Genomic DNA, 19451 nt, shown 5'->3' with positions numbered 1-19451 from the left:
GTATTGTCCATCCCAAACCTTAAGTCAGTCAAGTATACTTAGAACCTGTTGTCATAGTGTGGTACAATTTTAATACGATTCTAACTAAGAGAGATATATAAAAACAAAGCACAGACTTTTAATTAGAAGATCTGCTAAGAACACCACCTAACAGACCATTACCCAATTCTCTAGTTTTGATCATTTAAAAACAGCTAATGGCTGCAGTTCATATCATAATCTAATTATTAGTCCTAATAATAATTTTACATAAGAATGCCTTCAGATTTCTCTGTACACACATAATAACAAGGGTATCTTACACAAGCGTTTCTGTCACTTTTGAACACTCTGCACTTGATTTCAAGAAGCTGGCTCACTTCTATCTCAATTCCCCTCAAAAATACATGAGATCCTAAAAAAACAAAACATGAGATTCTGGTCTTTTCAGCAGTTCTAGCATTTACAAAAAATGTTTCATTTTCCCTCATTACAAAATAAGTATAATGTCTTGTGGATATTTCAGAAAAAAAAGGAAATACAAATGACCCACAATGCCAACATCCAGAGCCAAAATTTTGGGTATATCTCTATTTTTATGCTTATTTACACGTTCCTTGAAACAACAAAAAAAATCATCAAATTTGGTATTAGTGGAGTTTTATTACACCTTCTTCCCAATGAGTACTATATTCCACTATAATTTTCCCATCACTACTCTCCTCTTAAAACACTTCTAAATAGCTGTATAGATTACCACTTGATGGCCACACTACAATTAGTAGATCTCCAAGTGTTTTATCTTCTGGATTTTTAATACGCTTAATAACCAACATTAACATTTATGTACACCAATCTTTGACACATTATTCCCTTATTTACAGGATAACTTCCTGTAAGTATAGTTCTTCCATTTTTAAGCCTATTTATTAAAACATGCAGAGCCTAAATCAAGTATCCAATCAAAATGCAAGCGTTCTAGAACACACTGGCATCACTGCCATTGGTTAACTACATAACAACTTCCTTGGGGTTTAATTCTCTCTTCTATAAAATTAGGAATTTGAACTACCTGTTATTTCTTAAATTATGTAAGACATTTTCTTTGCATTCTTCAGTTGTTAAAGTTTGTTTAAATATCATTGACTTGTAATAATATTTGGCGTTTACACGTCCCTAAAAGCATTAGTAGAATTAGTTTGTTTAAAGACTCCTTTAACATACACAATGTTTTAAGGTCAAGGGTGGTTAAATCCTTCTGAATTAATTAGCTCAAAATGCTACGTAAAAGCAACTCCACTTACACAAAGCTGAAGAGATGTGTAAAGATGATAATGTGAAAACTTCCTTTCTGGGTAAAGCATACGCTAACGTTATCAACATATAACGTGAAAAGGAAGAAATGCCAATTTAAGGCACTTTCAACACAAAGCTTCTGGCTAACGATCTCTTTTCCAAGTCTTATTTACATGACCAACCAGAAGAACCTTCATGTAGTACTTCAATCGTGTTTAATTTTAAGTTCAGTTCAGTGTAAAAGTCACACAGCGTTTTTTGCAACAAAAATCTGTCCTCCCCTTCTTGATTTCCACAACAATACTAACGTGAAACAATTATGTCGAGAGACTCCGTAGGTGATTGAACCATTTAGCTTTTTAAAAGGAAATTTTATTTTGAACATGTATGAAAATTGCCTAAAATATAATTTTTGCCCGCTGAGTACAGCTGTTTAAATTTACCTGGGAGAAAACTGTTTTGTCGACTATCTAAAAATATTAAACCAAGCTCTGTTCAACACGCAGAACGCAGCATCAATGCAAAATCTCATGACTACGACCTGGGAAATCAACGACTCGCACACTATTCCAGCGCGCTTCAAAGACTAGAATTTCGGAATCGCCATAACTGTTCTAGAAATATCTGGCTGGAAAACTGTAACTGATCCAATAAGCCTATGCCACAGAATGGGGCCACAGAGCTGGATAAACACCTAGGAGATATTGCTCCGCCGTAAATGGGGAAAGTCCCTGTAGAACACACAACATGGCACAGCGCCGGCAACGAAAAGAACAACGATGCCGCGACTACACCAGGGTGTACTCTAAACCCTTTGTTTGGAAACCGGAAGGTCCCCACACCACGCCATCCTCTCTGGAGAACCCTAGACTGATAGTATTTTAATAAAGAGGAAAAGGAATGTGAGGTGACTCTCTAAACAACAAATCTGCTTCGCAGCGCACTGAAGAAGGCTTTATCCACGACGCAATACGATAAACAAGCGTTAACGTTTCATTTTTCGGCCATTTTTACGCGATGGCGGGTGGGGGGAATTGTTTCTGAGGGCCGGCTAAAATCGCGCGCGCCTGTGTGTGGGCAGGGGAGGGGAGTCTTAGGGGGCGCTATGAAACGATGGGCGAGGAAAGGAGCGAAGGCCGCGACACCAGGAAAAAAACGCCGCTCAAACGGCTAAGCTTTTCAGAGTCTACGAAATCCTCCATTTTGGGACACATTTTCAGGCGCAAAAGGGAAAAAAAAGCAAATGTATCTGGGGCAGGCCCTATCTTAACTATCCTCCCCAAACGGCAGGCCCCCTATGATTAGTCGGTCCCTCAGGCCTCGAGCGCTCCTCCCTTCCCCTCAGCGCTGCAGTCCGCGTGTAACGGGCTCGTCGTCCCGCCCCCGCCCACAGCAAGCCCAGGACGCAGGGAGCTCGGCCGATCGGCTGCCCTCTGCGCCCCCGACTCTCCCGCCGCACCCTGGGCCCTTGCCTGGCCGCGTGTCTCCCTCCGGGGCCGCTCACCTCCGCCGCCCGAGAAGGCTGGTTGCGCCGCCACTGCGCTCCTAACATGGCGGCCGCCGATCAGGCGGCTCACATACGCAGCGCGGAGGGAGGCAGAGCGGGCGAGCGGGAGCGAGCAAGAAAGGCGCGCCGCCGGCTCCCCGCGGCCCCTGTCGCCGTCGCTGCCTCCTCCCGGCGGACGCAGAGAGCCCCCGGCCACCCCACCCCGATTCTTACCCGCTTCTCGCCTACCTTAAGGAGAGGGAGAGGGAAGAGGAGAGGCACCTCTCTCCAAGCGAGCGGGACGCTGAGGCTCCCACAATCCCCCGCAGCAACGGCGCTATAAGAGGTGGCAGCAGCGGCTGCAGCCCAAGAACAAACCCACTCTCGCGAGAGTTCGCCCCCACCCACCTCGGTCCCTTTCTGCCCCTCCCCCTACTCAGCGCGCGCACGTCGCTCGCGCCCTCAGCGGCGGTCGTTGTTCTCTAATCCTGTAGCCCGTTTATGGCGGGAAATGGAGAGCCGCAGCTTACGAGTTCGAGTCCCATTCCCCATAAAGGATTTTTCTCGACTCCCCCCATATTGCTGGGTGTAAAACTTAAAAAGAGTATGCGTTAGAAGCGAGTCCTAGGAATCCCTGGCCTAGACCCAATTTCTATCCTCTCTGGTATTATCTGATAATTTGCTGAGGGGTCGTAGTTAGGGCCACGAAGTGGGGACAGACACCATTTTGAGTGGTTTTTGATTTCAGCTATTTCATGCAGAGTCATTGAGGAGAAAGACAGCTATTGAAAAGACCGCCGCAGCCATTTGGTGAATTTGAATGTAGAACACTCTTCAAGTACCCCATGAGCAAAGGAGTATATAGCACATGTGGAAATCCTGAGAAATTGTATAGATAAGGCCGGAGGAAAGGGCCCCTGGGGTTTCAAGTTTAAACGCAGAGGGACAGGCAGTCAACTGACACCTGAGGTAAATCAGTGACTACAAGTCAGATTAATAGCCCTGAAAAATTTAAAATCTAGAGCATGCTAACTCCGATTCGTGTCTTTGAAAAGTCATTCTGGGTCTACTGTGAAGACATTGGAGGGAGAAAAGATGGAGAAGAGCAGAGACCTGTAGAATGTTGAAGAGATCGTTTGGGACAAAAAGCAAATCTTACCAATCAGGTAGAGCTAAATGGCAAAAGAGACCAAGTGAGTAGAGGTAGGGGAAAAAAGCAAAGAGGCGGGAGGCAGAGAAATTGTACTGCCTTGACAGCCCAGCCAGAGTACTTAAAGGCCAAAATGATCAACAGGGTCAAATGCTATCAAGAGGTCAAGACTAGGACTAAAAACATCTACAAAAGATTTAGCAACTTGGACTTCCAGTAAAGTGGGAGAGGAAGTCAGAGGGGAGGTGCTGAGTGTATGGAAAGCTGTAAGAGGGAAACTACCAAATGCAGAAAAAGTGGCTATGAAGAGAGGAGAAAGCAGGGTTGGGGAAGATTTTTGTTTTACTATGGGAGAATTTTGGGCACAATTAAAATGTTTGCAGAAGAGTTATCTTAGGAAAGCACTGGTTGAAAAAAAAACAGGAGAAGGGATAATTCATATTGGACACTACTCAAAGGATGGGATCTGAAGAAAGGAGACGTCTTTACTGTAACAGGCGGTATGGAGAGGATGGTGCGGAGTTTTCATTAGGAATTATAGTCAGGTGACTTCAATTTTCTGTGACTAAGCCATCTGTGGAAAGGGCTAGAGTTGCATGAAGGAATATTTTTAAATAGCCGTTGTGAAGAGTGAAACTGTAATCCCACATCTCCATTATGTTGCATGATTTTCTACAGGCTTTGAGAAGGCATTTGGTAGAATACATCAAGAACTGGGGTTCCCCTGAATAAGTAAGGCTTAAGCCCACTAAATAGTTAACTTTGGAATGAAATTTGGGGATATCCTATATGTTCAGTGAATCTTGGGTCCTCCTTCACTTGAAACCAGATCTGCTTTCTACTCTGAGTCTTTGATTCCAACTGACTTTGGATAAGACTTCACTTTATGTTCTCCCCAGATCTTAGATGAAAAAAAGAGGCTCTGCTTCTCTGGAGACAGAAACATGAATGCATGCTTAGTTCAGATATGCACTTAACCATGCTTTTGTACAGGCTGTTAATGCAATCTGGTGGTCGTACAAAGAAGGAAAGGCAGGCTTTTTCAATTGAGTAATTATTTATTGAGGATCTGCTTAGTGGGTCAACAGCAAAAAGACATTGGAAACCAAACTGATACAAGATTTCAGTCATCAAATGCCAATTTCATGAAAGACAGTGTACAAGGGTGGGTATATAATGATGGATAAGACAGATTACCAGCTCTTGAGGATCCCAGTCAGATCAAGATTGGACAAGGAGTCTGGCCTCAAGGTGGGCCTGGCTATGAGAAGAGATGGATCAAGAGCTCTATTCACATTTGGGTTTCTTGGCAGTGGGTGTGGTACACCAGGGATGATAAAGAGGCTACGAAGCAAGTATTTCTGCTGAGACTTTGAAATGTCTAAGTGACAAGTTTGAAATAAGGCTTTAAACACCAGGATACAGTCTACATTTGAGCTAATAATGAATACCTTAAAAAGTTTTGAGCAGAAGAGTCATATTGATTGAGGACATATATTTTGACACCACTAAGTAGCTGATAATGCATTATAATTCTGAGAGTAAAGTACCATTACTCTTGTTTTACATAAGAGATTAAGAAAGCTTGCCTAAGGTCAGGTAGCCAGGAGTTGAACTCCGTTCTAAATAAATCCAAACCCAGAGCTTTAAAGCATTATATTGGATTGCCTTCAGCAAAGCTGTGGTCTCAGAATCTCCTGGCAGTCCACCATCTACTTCTTAAATAGATTTAATGCCCTGGAACCAGGCCATTTCAATACTTTAGGCTATTTAAAAACAGAAAACTGTTAACCAGTGGCTCTTTTTTTAGCAGTGGCAAGGGAGGGGAAGTGGGCTTAAAAAAGGGTTTTGGGGGAATTCCCTGGTGGTCCAGTGGTTAGGACTCCACATTTCCACTGCAGGGGTGCTGGGTTCGATCCCTGGTCAGGGAGATCCCACAAGCCATGTAGCAGTGAGGGTAAAAATAAATGAATAAATTAAAAAAATTTTTTTGAATAAGGAATACATATAATAAAATTCAAAGCACACAACAAAGAGTTTTCCCCAACCACTACTCCTTTACATAAAGGCAACCACTATCAACCATTTGTGTATTTTAAGGATTTCCTATAAACATAAACATTTATATACACACACACACACATATACACTTGTGAATTAAAGACTGCCACAAATAATCCTTTTCCGCACTTATGAAACAGTAGCATCAATTTCCCCCTTACCTGCCCTCTGTAAGGGCCCTGTAATTGGCTTTTAACATAGAACACAGAAGTGATTTTAAGATCTACTTTCATCCACTTGGAAGTCAAGTGCCATGCTGTGAGACCACATCAAAAGAATCGAGGTGCTTCAGTCAACAGCCCCAGCTGAGCTCCCAGGTGACAGCCAGTGTCATCTGCCAGCCAAAGTGAAGCCTCCAGATGGCAGTAGCCCCAGACAAATCCATGTGTAACAACACAACCACCCAGCAGAGCCCAATTAACCCACAGAATTTTAATACTTGTTTGAACTACTAAGGGTTTTTTTTTAGTAGATTTTTTTTTCCAAAAAAGTTTTTGGCTGCATTGGGTCTTCGTTGCTGTGGGCATGCTTTCCCTAGTTGTGGTGTGATCTATCTTCCCAGACCAGGGATTGAACCCGTGTCCCCTGCATAGGCAGGTGGATTCTTAACCATTGCACCACCAGGGAAGCCCCTGAACTACTAAGTTTTAAGGTGGTTTAAAATGTGGTGACACACCCAAGTCTTATATTCCCATTTTCTGCTATTCAAAGCATTAGTATTAAAAAGTTTAGGTACAGGAACTCCCTGGAGGCCCAGTGGTTAGGATGCGGCACTTCCACTGCAGTGAGCATGGGTTCGATCCCTGGTGGGGGAACTAAGATCCTGCACACCACATGGTGTGGCCAAAAATCAAAAGTTTATGTACATATTACCCTATACATGTCAAAGTCTATGTGCAGTTTAAAATAAACCTCTCATTTTCTAAACCTATGCTGTCGCTGTACAACAGCCATAATCTACACTCACTTTCTCAATCTTACTATCTATAGTTAACTAGTGGACAGTCTGGAGAAAATTTGTCATTGTAGAACTTTAAATTATATAGTGCTGTTCTAGAGCAGTGGTCAGGCAAAATTTCTGTAGTGTCAAATGGCATTTTAGGCTTCAAGGCCCATAGTCTGTCAGAAGTACTCTGCACTTGTGCAAAAGCAGCCATGATTGGTCAATAAATGAGCATAACTATGTTCTAATAAACATAAATATTGGAATTTTAGTTGGAACTAATTATTCCTTTGATAACATCAAATTCTATTTGTAAATCTGATTGCTGGAAAATGGAATTTAAGCTATGGATTTTACTTGCATTAACTAGGGTTAAGCATCACTTAACTGTTTATATCTTTTGCCATTACCTATTGGGTTGTTAAGCTTTTACCTCTTAGTTTATAGGGACTGTATTAAAGAAAAATTAACTCTTGGCAAACATTTTATTGGTTGTTTCTTTTTCCAAACAAAATTTTTAAAAATCTAGACATCATCCAGTCTTTTTAAGTATTCATTTTGTTTTTTTCACTTAGAAGGCAAAGCTACTACACAATTATAGATACCTTGTTTTCTTCCTGAACTTTTTAATTTGTTTCAGGATCTATTTTTGTATTCCCTTAATTGTTCCATTCGTAGAGTAGTCTACTCAGGTGCCAGTATCACCCTTTTTTTTGGCTGCACCATGTAGCATGCAGGATCTTAGTTCCGTGACCAGGGATCAAACCCTTGGACGGCCAAGGAAGTCCCCATCCTGTCTTATTATTTTAACATCTGGTAGAGCTAGTTTTCCTTTATGACTCTGGTTCTAATAGTATATTATTCGTAATAATTCTTAATATTATGGTTTTCCCATATGAATGTTAGAATTAACTTGTCTACTTCCAAAAATTATCCTGTTATTTGTAATGGGATTTTAATAAACTTATACATTTCTTTAGAATTATTATGTTGAGATTTATTGGACATGCTATGACTTCCATTTAAGGTCTCATTTTTGTCATTTTAATATTTTCTTCATATATAACTGATACATCTTTTTTTTTTTTTTTTTTTTTTGCGGTATGCGGGCCTCTCACTGTTGTGGCCTCTCCTGTTGTGGAGCACAGGCTCAGTGGCCATGGCTCAAGGGCCTAGCCTCTCCGCGGCATGTGGGATCTTCCCGGACCGGGGCACGAACCCATGTACCCTGCATTGGCAGGCAGACTCAACCACTGCACCACCAGGGAAGCCCCTCCATGTCTTTTTAATGATTCCTAGCTTTGTCTTCCTTCCAGTTTATCTTCAAACTGATTACTTGCTACTTCAATGGATTATTTTCAGTTGACACAGCATTTAAGAAAACTTAGTATCTACAACTGATTTTTACCTTTTTCCCCATTTATACATTTTCTTCTCATACCTCTTTGCCTTTGATAGTACCCTTGAACAAAGTTTTCTGTTTTAATCGGAACAGTTCTAGGGTTCCCCTATTAAGCATCACACAGGCTTTCAGAATAAGATACATTTTACCAGGCTTGGAATCCTGACTCTCAGCAATTTTAGTAAATGCCATTTTAGCATGTTGGGATAATATTTATCTTTTATTGAGATCAATTAATTGCAAATATTTTTTATGTATTCTTAAAATAATCTAGGAATAATGTTATATTTTTATATAATGGTTTATCTATTAAGGTCTTTATGTCCCTAATTTAGCAGTTATATTCCACTATATATGTGAAACAGAAAAGATAATCCAACTCTCATCCTCTAAAAACATAAATTCTTGAGGAATTTTTAAATGTCTTGAAATTCTTATTCTGACCCTCTCATTGAGCCCACAGTTTAGTAGCACAGGCACTGGAGAATTTTAATAAAATATGATCAACCCTACCAAAGAGCAAAGCTAGGGGTGGGGATGTGTGACATCTTTCAGGGACTACTGAAATGCTTTTCTTGCTTCTAGTCTCTTACACATAACAAATGCCAAATACCTTGTTTCAGGCCATCGACATCTTGGCCACTATTGCTGTAGCTTGAGGAAGCTTCCTTTTGCTGTTAACATACACAGAACATATACAGACATAGCCTTTACCCTTGCTTTTAAAAGGAGTCTCCATTAGGGACTTCCCTGGCAGTCCAGTGGTTAAGACTCTGAGCTTCTAATGCAGGGGGCACAGGTTCGATCCCTGGTCGGGGAACCAAGATCCCATATGCCACGCAGTGCGGCCAATAAATAAATAAAATAAAATAAAAGGAGTCTCCATGTACTTCATACTTCCTCTCATAGCATCCAGGAGTCTCTGTTAGGCTGAATGAGGTTGATGATTGAAGCTATTTATGAGAATTAGTTGGAAGGGAACTATACATGAAAGCCCCAAACCAATCACTAGTTTTGAAGTCAGATTCAGTGACCGCCACCATAGTTCCTGGACCAGCTGTGTGACCTTGGGCAAATAACAGCATGCACCTTGTAGGGCTGTTGAGAGGATTAAGAGATGTATAGAATGAATTTGGCAGTTTTGGCCCATGGTCAACATGCAGTAAATATTCTCCGTATTCTGTGTCCTGAAGTGTATTTACATAAATATACTAAAATGACAAAACCATAGAATCAAAGATTATTCACTTTTATAGAGCTCCAGAGTAAACATGTTAAAATTATCCATTTAAATCTGGTTATAAGTTTTATCCTGGCACGTACTTGTCAGTGCAATGACTGCTAGTAAGAGAGGTTCTACAAGTTATAATTTAGAAAGATGTTTCAAAAATTTTCTTCAACATAAAGACACTTACAGATTATCAAAAAAAGTTTAAAAGGCCACATGTTTTAGTTAAAAGATGTCTCAAATTTGAACAACAAATCCTCTGCAATTCCATTATTTTCATATAACACTTTTAAGCTAAATTTAATTTCAAATAGTTAGGCACTGTTATATCTTTAGAGTCCACCAGCAAATGATTTGGAAACCCAACATCTTTGTTTCCATGATTTTTCTTTTCAAAATTAAACAAAACCAAACCAGCACTGTTATTATCCTTACTTACTGGGGTATTGTTAAAAAGTAGGATATGCCTGTGGCCTTACTCTATATTGGGTACCTAATGACACACTGATACTAATATTTACCAGTTGAGGCTCTTTAGTCAGCTGTCAGTAGAATTGAGGCTGCTTGGCTATATGGGAGTGAGGTAAACCTGTAAAAACTGGTGAATAATATCTTTCAAAGGACTGTTACACGGCATGGGGCTATCTAGCTCCGCAGTAAAACATGGTACAATGACACATAAAATGGGTGCTCAGTCAGGGAGGGTGGCTTCTCTACTTAAGTGCTGCCTGGGCTGAGATCTCAAAGTAGACAAAGTGGAAAAGGAAGATGGAATGGGAAAGGGAAACAGCATGTGCAGAGACCTAGATGCAAAAGGACTGAAAGAAACCAGCATGTCCAGAATAAAATCTGAGGGTGGTAAACATGAGAGGGCTAGACTGTGTCTTGTTCATCATGTATCCCCAATGTCTAGCAGAGTTCAGTTCATAAAAGCTGTAAAGCCATAAAAAGGGTATGAGTTAAATGACTAGTCTTCTGACAAGATGAGTCAATAGCATAGGCTATTGACTCATCTTCCTCTAACTCAGCCCGGGAGATATTATACACACAAATAAGAGGGAGGTTAGGGATGTGAGAAACTATGAAGAGTCCCCTGGATCATGATTGGGCCCTACTATATAGGGGCAAGAAATAGAAGCCCAGTGTAGAAAAGGGTAGAGTGCCATGGGAGTAGGGGTTGTGCCATAGGCTGGCAAAGAACTCTCCTGGGGTGGCCAACATACTGTAACCATTAGCTCCTGGAGTTCTCCTCTAGAGAATTACAACTGAGGGGAAGAAGAGGAAGTTCTACCATCTGCCATTCTGGTGAAGTCCAGATTCTAACTCACAGGCTCTGTGCCTTGAGGACATCTCTACTTTCCTTCAGTTCACTAGGGCCTGGGCTTGGCTCCTCCCTTCTACCACCAGCTGATACAAAATTCCCATCTTCTTCTGTGAGCTCATAGGGTAAAAAAAATCAGTCATTTGGGGAATACAGCATCTACTATAAAAGACAACAGCCTCAACCAGTCTTCTAAATGAAAGAGAATAAACAAAGACCATAGACTAAGACATGTTGAGTACTAAAAATGGAATGTTCATAAATCATAGCAGTATTTTCTTAGGTCAGTCTCCCAAGGCAACAGAAATAAAAGCAAAAATTTTAAATGGGACCTAATCAAACTTTTAAGCTTTTGCACAACAAAGGAAACCATAAACAAAATGAAAAGGCAACCTACAGAATAGGAAAAAATATTTGCAAATGATGCTACGGACAAGGGCTTAATTTCTAAAATATACAAACAGCTTGTACAACTCGGTATCAAAAAAACAAACAACCCAATCAAAAACTGGGTAGAAGATCTAGATAAGACATTTCTCTAAAGACATACAGATGGTCAATAAGCACATGAAGATGCTTGACATCACTAATTATCAGAGAAATGCAAATCAAAACTACAATGAGGTATCACTTCCCACCAGTCAGAAGGGACATCATTACAAAGTCTACAAATAACAAATGCTGGAGAGTGTGTGGAGAAAAGGGAACCCTCCTATACTGTTGGTGGGAATGTAAATCAGTGCAGCCACTATGGAAAACAGTATGGAGGTTCCTTAAAAAACTAGAGTTGCCATATGATCCAGGAATCCTGGGGATATATCTGGAGAAAACTCTAATTTGAAAAGATACAAGTGGGACTTACCTTGTGGCACAGTGGTTAAGAGTCCACCTGTCAATGCAGGGGACATGGGTTGGATCCCTGGTCTGGGAAGATCCCACATGCCGCAGAGCAACTAAGCCCATGCACCACAACTACTGAGCCTGCGTACCACAACTACTGAAGCCCGCGCACCTAGAGCCCGCACACCACAACAAAGAGTAGCCCTCGCTCACAGCAACTAGAGAAAGCCTGTGTGCAGCAACAAAGACCCAACGCAGCCAATAAATAAATAAATAAATAATAAATAAAATGAAGATACAAGAACCCCAATGTTCATAGAAGCACCATGTAGCTGACAGGACCTAGAAGCAATAACACCTCAGTATCTAGAGCACATCTAGCACCCAGATCTTGGTTCCTTAATACCATTCTCCAATAAAGGAACCATGACTCTTTAGATAAATGGCTAACTCTGGGACAGGAAAGATATAAGATGAACCTGGAGCATCTTATGATGCCATAAAGTGAGAAGTGTTTAAAAACAACAGCACAAAAAAAAAAAAAAAAAAAAAAAAAAAAAAACAAAAGCACAATGATGGGGGCATATTGAAGGGACACAGGAGTCAACTGTAAGAGCGCCCAGTGGCCAAAGATGCCAACACTTTGAACAAAATTAAGTTTATTACTGGATTATTTCCCAAAGCATAAAATGAATATCCATGAGTCCATAGTTGTAGAAATAAATTTAATAAATGAGGGAAGAGACCAATCACTTTCTATAGAATTTCAATTGATGTAAACATTTCACCCTTAAGAATACCACAACTCCATACTACTATATATAAAATAGATAACTAAGAACCTACTGTATAGCACAAGGAACTCTACTTAATACTCTGTAGTGACCTATACAGGTATAGAATCTAAAAGAGTGGACATATGTATATGTACAACTGATTCACTTTGCTGTACAGCAGAAACACAACATTGTAAATCAACTATACTCCAATACATATATATATATTTATAAAGAAAGAATACCACAACTCCACTCTTCTTAAGTGTGGGCTGCACAGTGACTTCATTCCAAGGAGTACAGCACTGGGGAGAGGGGGCAACTTTACAGTGGAAATACCTGAAAATATGACCTCAGCCACATGATTAAGGTTAACATCAATAGTAATAAGTCATGTTGATAGTATGTACCCTTGATATGGGAGGAGAATGGTACTGTGGTCTTCCTTTCAAAATCACTTAAGATTTTGAAATCCTGAGAAAATCCTAATTATGAGAAAAACTCAAACTAATTAAGAAACTCTACAAAATGCCTTACTCAAAACTTGAGGTCATCAGAAACAAGGAAAGTCTAAGAAGCTGTCACAGCCAAGAGAAGCCTAAGGAGACATGACTAAATGTAATATTGTCAGTGGGATCCTGGAACAAAGGACATTAGGTGAAAACTAAAGAAATGTGAATAAAGCATGAACTTTAGTCAATAATAATGTACCAATATTAGCCTATTAATTGTAACATATGTACTATACTAATATGTTAACATTAGGAGAAACTGGGTGCAGGCTACATGTGAATTCTTTGTACCATCTTCACAACTTTTCTGTAAATCTACAACTATTCTAAAATGAAATAAATTTCAAGGTCCATTTTATCACCCTTTTCCCAGGTAACAGTTAAGTCACCCTTAAAAAGCAGTATAAAATGTTCTCACACCCCAAAGGGCTTATAATGGAGATTAGGGAGAGCTAAAGTAACAGGGGCTCCTTTGAACCAGGCTTTAGGATCCTAAATTGACAAATGTATGACCTAGCATGTTGGGTCATTAAAAGTGTTCCTAAATAACAGTAAAGAGAAAGGTGTTGCTAAGCAGACATTCTAAGTATTACAGTTGATTTGTTAATTCAGTGAAGTTGTTTTCCAAGAGAAAAGGTCCATTAACTGGAGCTGTTCATAAAGCCCTAATTAAGCAACAAGACTCACAAGAGCCACTGTCACTGTTTTAGGTTCTTAGTTGCTCTTACCAGGTTGATTTCTTTTGGGTGAATTCCTAGGCACTGAGCCACCTTTTTATGTCCCTTTGGGGCCTGCAGAATTTATTCCTCTGGGGTTTTTGTTTTGCTGATTAAAACTTGAGATATAATCCAAAATTTCAATGTAAATGTTCATTGACAAGTTTCTTTCAACCCTGAAAGAAGGAAAATAAATTGACAGGCGCCAGGGATAGCACTCAACACTTGGGGCCCCCTACTCATCCTGCTTTATTTTTCCCTCTTAATATAGTACAGGACATGAAACTTGAGCAGAGCAATGAAAAGGGGCACTTGTGTTTACTAACTGCTATCTATGGAGGTGGCAGCTTGGATATTTACAGACCAATATCTGCTAGTCCAATTTCAGTTTTCATTGCAGCATGGGAAAAGGGTGATGGCAAAAGAGAAGGAATGGATAAAAAGCTACTCTGAAATGTGTAACTTCATCTTAGACTCGATAGGAAATCTTAAAAAAAAGAAATCAAGCCAACAGGGAGTAGTAAGTGACCAATTAACTTATCAAGTAGGAAATCCCATTAAATTATTTTAATGTGCATGATTAAGCCACTGAAACCTCCTGGGGTATTGAATACAGGCACAAACACCAAATGAACTTTCCCTTTTCAAGTAGCAACATAGGGGCCCCTCCCTGTACCTGGGTAGCTTTACCATGCTCAGGAAAGCAATCTGTATGCTCAGAGGAACTTGAGATCCCAGATTTTAAACCCTGGCTATTCATGATATATAAAATTTTCCTTTCCTTTGGGACCATTTCTATCTCACTACCTAGGGTTGAGTCTGTGATCAGCTTCTGCTGGAAACCAGATTGCTATTCTTTCTTAGGGCCTCTTCTTTAGGTGTACATTAAAAGAGAAAACAATTATAAGTAACCCATTTAAAAAGTATGTACAACAAACACCAAACACAACAAATAAGGACTATCCTACTACTAGATAATTTACTAAAGTCACCTCAGTCCTCTAAAAGCAGTTTAATACCACATGGTAAAAGCTTGCTCTAAGGCAAAGGTATTGATAACATAATTTTTCAGGGACACATGTTGGTACTGGCCCTAAATCCGTCACAAATGAGCTGTAAACACCCAAGGCCTGAATTTCATTCCCTAAAACAGAGTTTGGTAATTCTGGCCTGCCATCTGTTTTTTAAAGGCTCTCAAGCTTAGCATGGTTGAGGGGAATTTTTTCTTTCAACACTGAAAATTTTACTTTCAGTGTCCCTAAAAATAATTTTTGTAAAAAAATAAATTTATTTTATTTATTTATTATTTTTGGCTGTGTTGGGTCTTCATTGCTGCACGCGGGCTTTCTCTAGTTGCAGCGAGCAGGGGCTATTCTTCATTGTGGTGTGTGGGCTTCTCACTGCAGTGGCTTCTCTTGTTGCGGAGCACGGGCTCTAAGCGCGCGGGCTTAATTGCTCCACAGTATGTGGGATCTTCGCGGACCAGGGCTTGAACCTGTGTCTCCTGCATTGGCAGGTGGATTCTTAGCCACTGTGCCACAAGGGAAGCCCCCTAAATAAAGTTTTATTGAAACACAGTAATGCTCATTTGTTAACATATCTATGGCTGCTTGCACACTGCAATTACAGAGTTGAGTAGTTGCAACAGATACTATATGGTGCACAAACCTAAAATATTATCGGGCCCTTTATAGCAAGCTTGCCAACTCCTGTTCTAGAACACAACTGTAAACTTCCTGCATTGGTGGAAGTGTCTTCTAAACTGGCCAGTAGGTAGTCACTAAATACTGATATGGAGAAATGGATTTTATTTGTCAATTTAAATCCACATGTAGTGTACAGCAGAGCTCTAGAATATGAGGGCTTAGTTTAAGTCTTGGACTTTCTTTTTTTTTGGCCACACTGCACGGCTTGTAATAACTTAGTTCCCTGACCAGGGATTGAACCCAGCCCCTTGCAGTGGAAGCCTGAAGTCCTAACCACTGGACCGCCAGGGAAGTCCCAAGCCGTGGACTTAAGAGTAATCATTCTTCTCTAAAATTCTAGTTCTCTCCATAATTTTCTTTTAAATAAATTTATTTATTTTTGGCCATGTTGGGTCTTCGTTGCTGCATACGGGCTTTCTCTAGTTGCGGTGAGCAGGGGCTACTTTTCGTTGTGGGGCACAGGATTCTCATCGTGGTGGCTTCTCTTGTTGCGGAGCATGGGCTCTAGGCGCGAGGGCTTCAGTAGTTGTGGCACGTGGGGCTCAATAGTTGTGGTTCGCGGGCTCTAGAGCGCAGGTTCATTAGTTGTGGCGCACAGGCTTAGTTGCTCCGCAGCACGTGGGATCTTCCCAGACCAGGGCTCGAACCTGTGTCCCTGCATTGACAGGCAGATTCTTGTCCACTGCGACACTAGGGAAGTCCTGCCATAATCGTTTTAGAATTTTAAGTATTCCCACCTATAAAGAAAACCTCACTCCTGTTTTTCCTTTAGTCTCACACTCTGATCACACTCTCAGTACTTCTGACACCAGATGTGTGGGTGTTTTTCCCACACCAAGAAAATCTTGTCACCAGCTGGGTGTCCTGCAATTTAACTCAATTCTGACAATATCTACACCCAGAGATAACTTCAGATCCCAGAGGCCAAGGGCACAGTCCCACAAGACTGCCCCTTCTCCACTTCAGATGCCAGACACAAGTCCAGGTTGTTAACCTGTACTTCTGACAGAAAGGCTGTTAAGTCAGAGATTGCCACAGCCTCCTCCCTGGGCTTGACTAATTTTTGCTAGAGTGGCTCAAAGAGCTCAGGAAAATAGCTCACTGTTCACCTGTTTATTATAAAAGGATACGATAAAGGATACAAACGAACATCCAGATGGAAGAGATGTGTAGGACAAGGTATGTGGGAAGGGACGCCACTCTCCCAGCAGCTCAACGTGTTGTTCACCAACCTGTTAAGTTCTCTGAACCCCATACTGTTGGAAGTTTTATGGAGGCTTCATCATGATCATTAACTCCATCTCCAACCCCTCTCCCCACTCTGGAGAATGAGTGTGTGTCTGAGAGGGGTGTGTGTGTGTGTGTGTGTGTGAGAGAGAGACAATTCTAAGCTCTAATCATTGCCTGGTCTTTCTGGTGACCAGCCCCACCAGAACAAAAGACATACATCACCCAGGAAGTTCCAAGGGATTTAGGAGCTCACTGTCAGGAGCCACATTCAAAGACCAAATATTAGAACAAAAGATGCTCCTAGTGCTCTGATCACTTAGGAAATCACAAGGGTTTTAGGAGCTGTACCAAAAGCCAGGGGCAGATATATATATATATATATATATATCAATGTGTGTGTGTGCATAAAAAAATGTATGTATATATATTTTTTCTATTATTTCACACCACCCATCTGAGCTGAAGTGAGTTAACTAGAAACTACATGACAAAAGCACTGCATACATTACTTATCTTGGTGTTACAAAGGGCTGTCAGACATCTGAGGTCCCAGTGGAGGAAGGTTTCTCACTCAGGTAAAGGCATCTAGGATTCAAAGAGGAAAGGAATGACAGGCTATCCTTAAGGCAGGGTCCTTTTCTAATAGAAAAAAACTGTTTGCACCCAGACTAGGACCAACTCCACAGGAGGAGTTACTCCACTCTCAGAGGTGCAAAACGTTGCCCAAAGGTACTCAGCCACAGCGCCAAAACAGTACTAGAGCCAGACCTCAATAAAGGCAGCACTTGCTCTTCCAACAGTGTAACACCATCCGAGGCATCACACTAGCCTGGACAGCTGACAACTGCTGGATGATTCCTGAAACAGTTTTCTTATTTGTTTCAGATACCCAAGTACCCCAGGTAGAAGACATGGATATAGGTATCCCCATGAATCGAACATCGACTGCAAAACAGAGGCCTGGGAGCACTGATTGCAGACCCTGCTGTCAAATCCTTTAGAAAATTGGAAACAGGAAACACTTTCCCATGGCTTCAGTCATTTTATCCAACACTGAGAGAGTTCTTGCCATGTGCTGGGCACTGTGCTTGGGATCTAGCTGTGAACAAAGTAAGATACACTAACCTGTCCCTCATGGAATTTACAATCACCCCACAGTTTCCTCAGATGGAATGACACAGATAATCTCAAAGATCCCACATGCCTCCAGACCATAATCACTAAAATCCTACTCAGCCTTTCCCTGAGTAGGATTTGTTAGGGGCAAATACAGTTGATTCTGCCTCCCAATTGTTTCCTGATGGGCTCTAACAAACAAACAGGCCTGGCACATAGTCAATGTTGGAATGAATAAGGACATTTACCTGATAACTCCATACACAGACTGTCCATTTGCCACTAATTTCCTCTTTTCAGGAGGGCCAAGGATGCCCTACTTTCAAGTCATCCTAAAAAGAAAAAGATTTCAGTGTTCAACATCCTAGCTCCTAAGGCTGCTTTTTTGTAGAGACAGAAACAAAATGCTGTCTGTCGTTTATGATTTACCATAATTTTTATATCCTCAGTAATTATTTTATTTCCCATTACTTACCTTTTTTCTTGCCTGTTACTACTAAAGACCTCTAGATATCACTTGTATTAAGAACCGATAGGGCTTCCCTGGTGGCACAGTGGTTGAGAATCTGCGTGCTAATGCAGGGACACGGGGTCGAGCCCTGGTCTGGGAGGATCCCACATGCCACGGAGCAACTAGGCCCGTGAGCCACAACTATTGAGCCTGCGCGTTTGGAGCCTGTGCTCCGCAACAAGAGAGTCCGCGCTAGTGAGAGGCCCACGCACCGCGTTGAAGAGTGGCCCCTGCTTGTCACAACTAGAGAAAGCCCTCACACAGAAACGAAGACGTCAACACAGAAAAAATAAATTAATTAATAAACTCCTACCCCCAACATCTAAAAAAAAGAACCGATATATTAAAGACTATTTACAATGAACATTTGAGGTATTCACACAAAGCACCCAACATTTAGCTAAGAGAATCCTTTTAAGGCAAAGCCAATTGATAGAACAAAACTAGCTTTGATAAATAACTCCTCTGCCTCCCAACATCCTCACCAGTTCCTTCTGTAGAACTAAGATATCACTTTTCACAGAAAGCAGCAACTAAGTCAGCCCTATTGGACAACCTCCAGCATCACCCTGAGTGATAAGTGATTGCCTAGAACTGAGAAGCATCTCTTTTTAGAAAATTAGCATTCTAAAACAATATCACTACAAAGGGGACTCAGTATCTACTGCTCCAAAGAGGCAACTCTGCTTACTTCTGAAAATCAGTAAGATATCAACAAAAATATACTGTCAACCTAAAGCATAAATTATTATCGTTGTAGCTAGGCCTAGTATCTACGAGCCCCCTCAATGAATTGCTATTTTTATATTCTATTAATGAGCTAAAGAATGCCCAGGGAATTCCCTGGCGGTCCAGTGGTTAAGACTGCACTTTCACTGCTGAGGGCCCGGGTTTGAACCCTAGTTGCGGAACTAAGATCCCACAAACCGTGCAGCCCATAATTTTAAAGCAAATTCACATCTATGTTTCCTTGTAAGGCATGGCATTCTCACAGGTAACTACAGCTATCCTTCTACAACGGGTTTATCCTGACTAGCTCTGTACTGTGGGGGAGTGGGAGCTATGAAATCTGCAAAAATCCCATTGACTTCCACCCTCTCTAAGGCCCTCTTTTGTGTGTGTTTTCGCTCACTAGTTTTGTTTTGTTTTGCCGGGGGGTGGGGGGGGCCAGGGGCTGG

The 19451-nt window shown here is 41.1% G+C and overlaps 1 protein-coding gene and 1 non-coding gene across 4 annotated transcripts in view; both read right to left on the bottom strand.

Moving 5' to 3' along the window:
• MATR3 (matrin 3) overlaps positions 1–19451 on the bottom strand; it is a 48961-nt gene that overhangs the window by 27233 nt on the left and 2277 nt on the right. For 2 of the 3 annotated variants that reach the window (XM_024752198.1, XM_024752200.1), the window contains exon 1: positions 3011–3132. The gene's annotated coding sequence lies outside the window, so the exon portion shown is untranslated. Of the gene's footprint in view, positions 1–3010; positions 3133–17150; positions 17232–18010; positions 18095–19451 lie in introns of those variants that run through there. The other variant, XM_024752199.1, reaches the window with a different exon arrangement.
• LOC112404496 (small nucleolar RNA SNORA74) lies at positions 17299–17498 on the bottom strand. The gene has a single exon (XR_003004101.1). It is a non-coding gene; the product is annotated as a small nucleolar RNA SNORA74 (small nucleolar RNA).

This window comes from Neophocaena asiaeorientalis, unplaced genomic scaffold (genome assembly GCF_003031525.2).
Source record: "Neophocaena asiaeorientalis asiaeorientalis breed wild unplaced genomic scaffold, Neophocaena_asiaeorientalis_V1.1 scaffold204, whole genome shotgun sequence".
Lineage (NCBI taxonomy): Eukaryota > Metazoa > Chordata > Mammalia > Artiodactyla > Phocoenidae > Neophocaena > Neophocaena asiaeorientalis.
The sequence above is the reverse complement of the archived record's forward strand: the minus strand, read 5'-3'. Positions and strand labels throughout refer to the sequence as shown.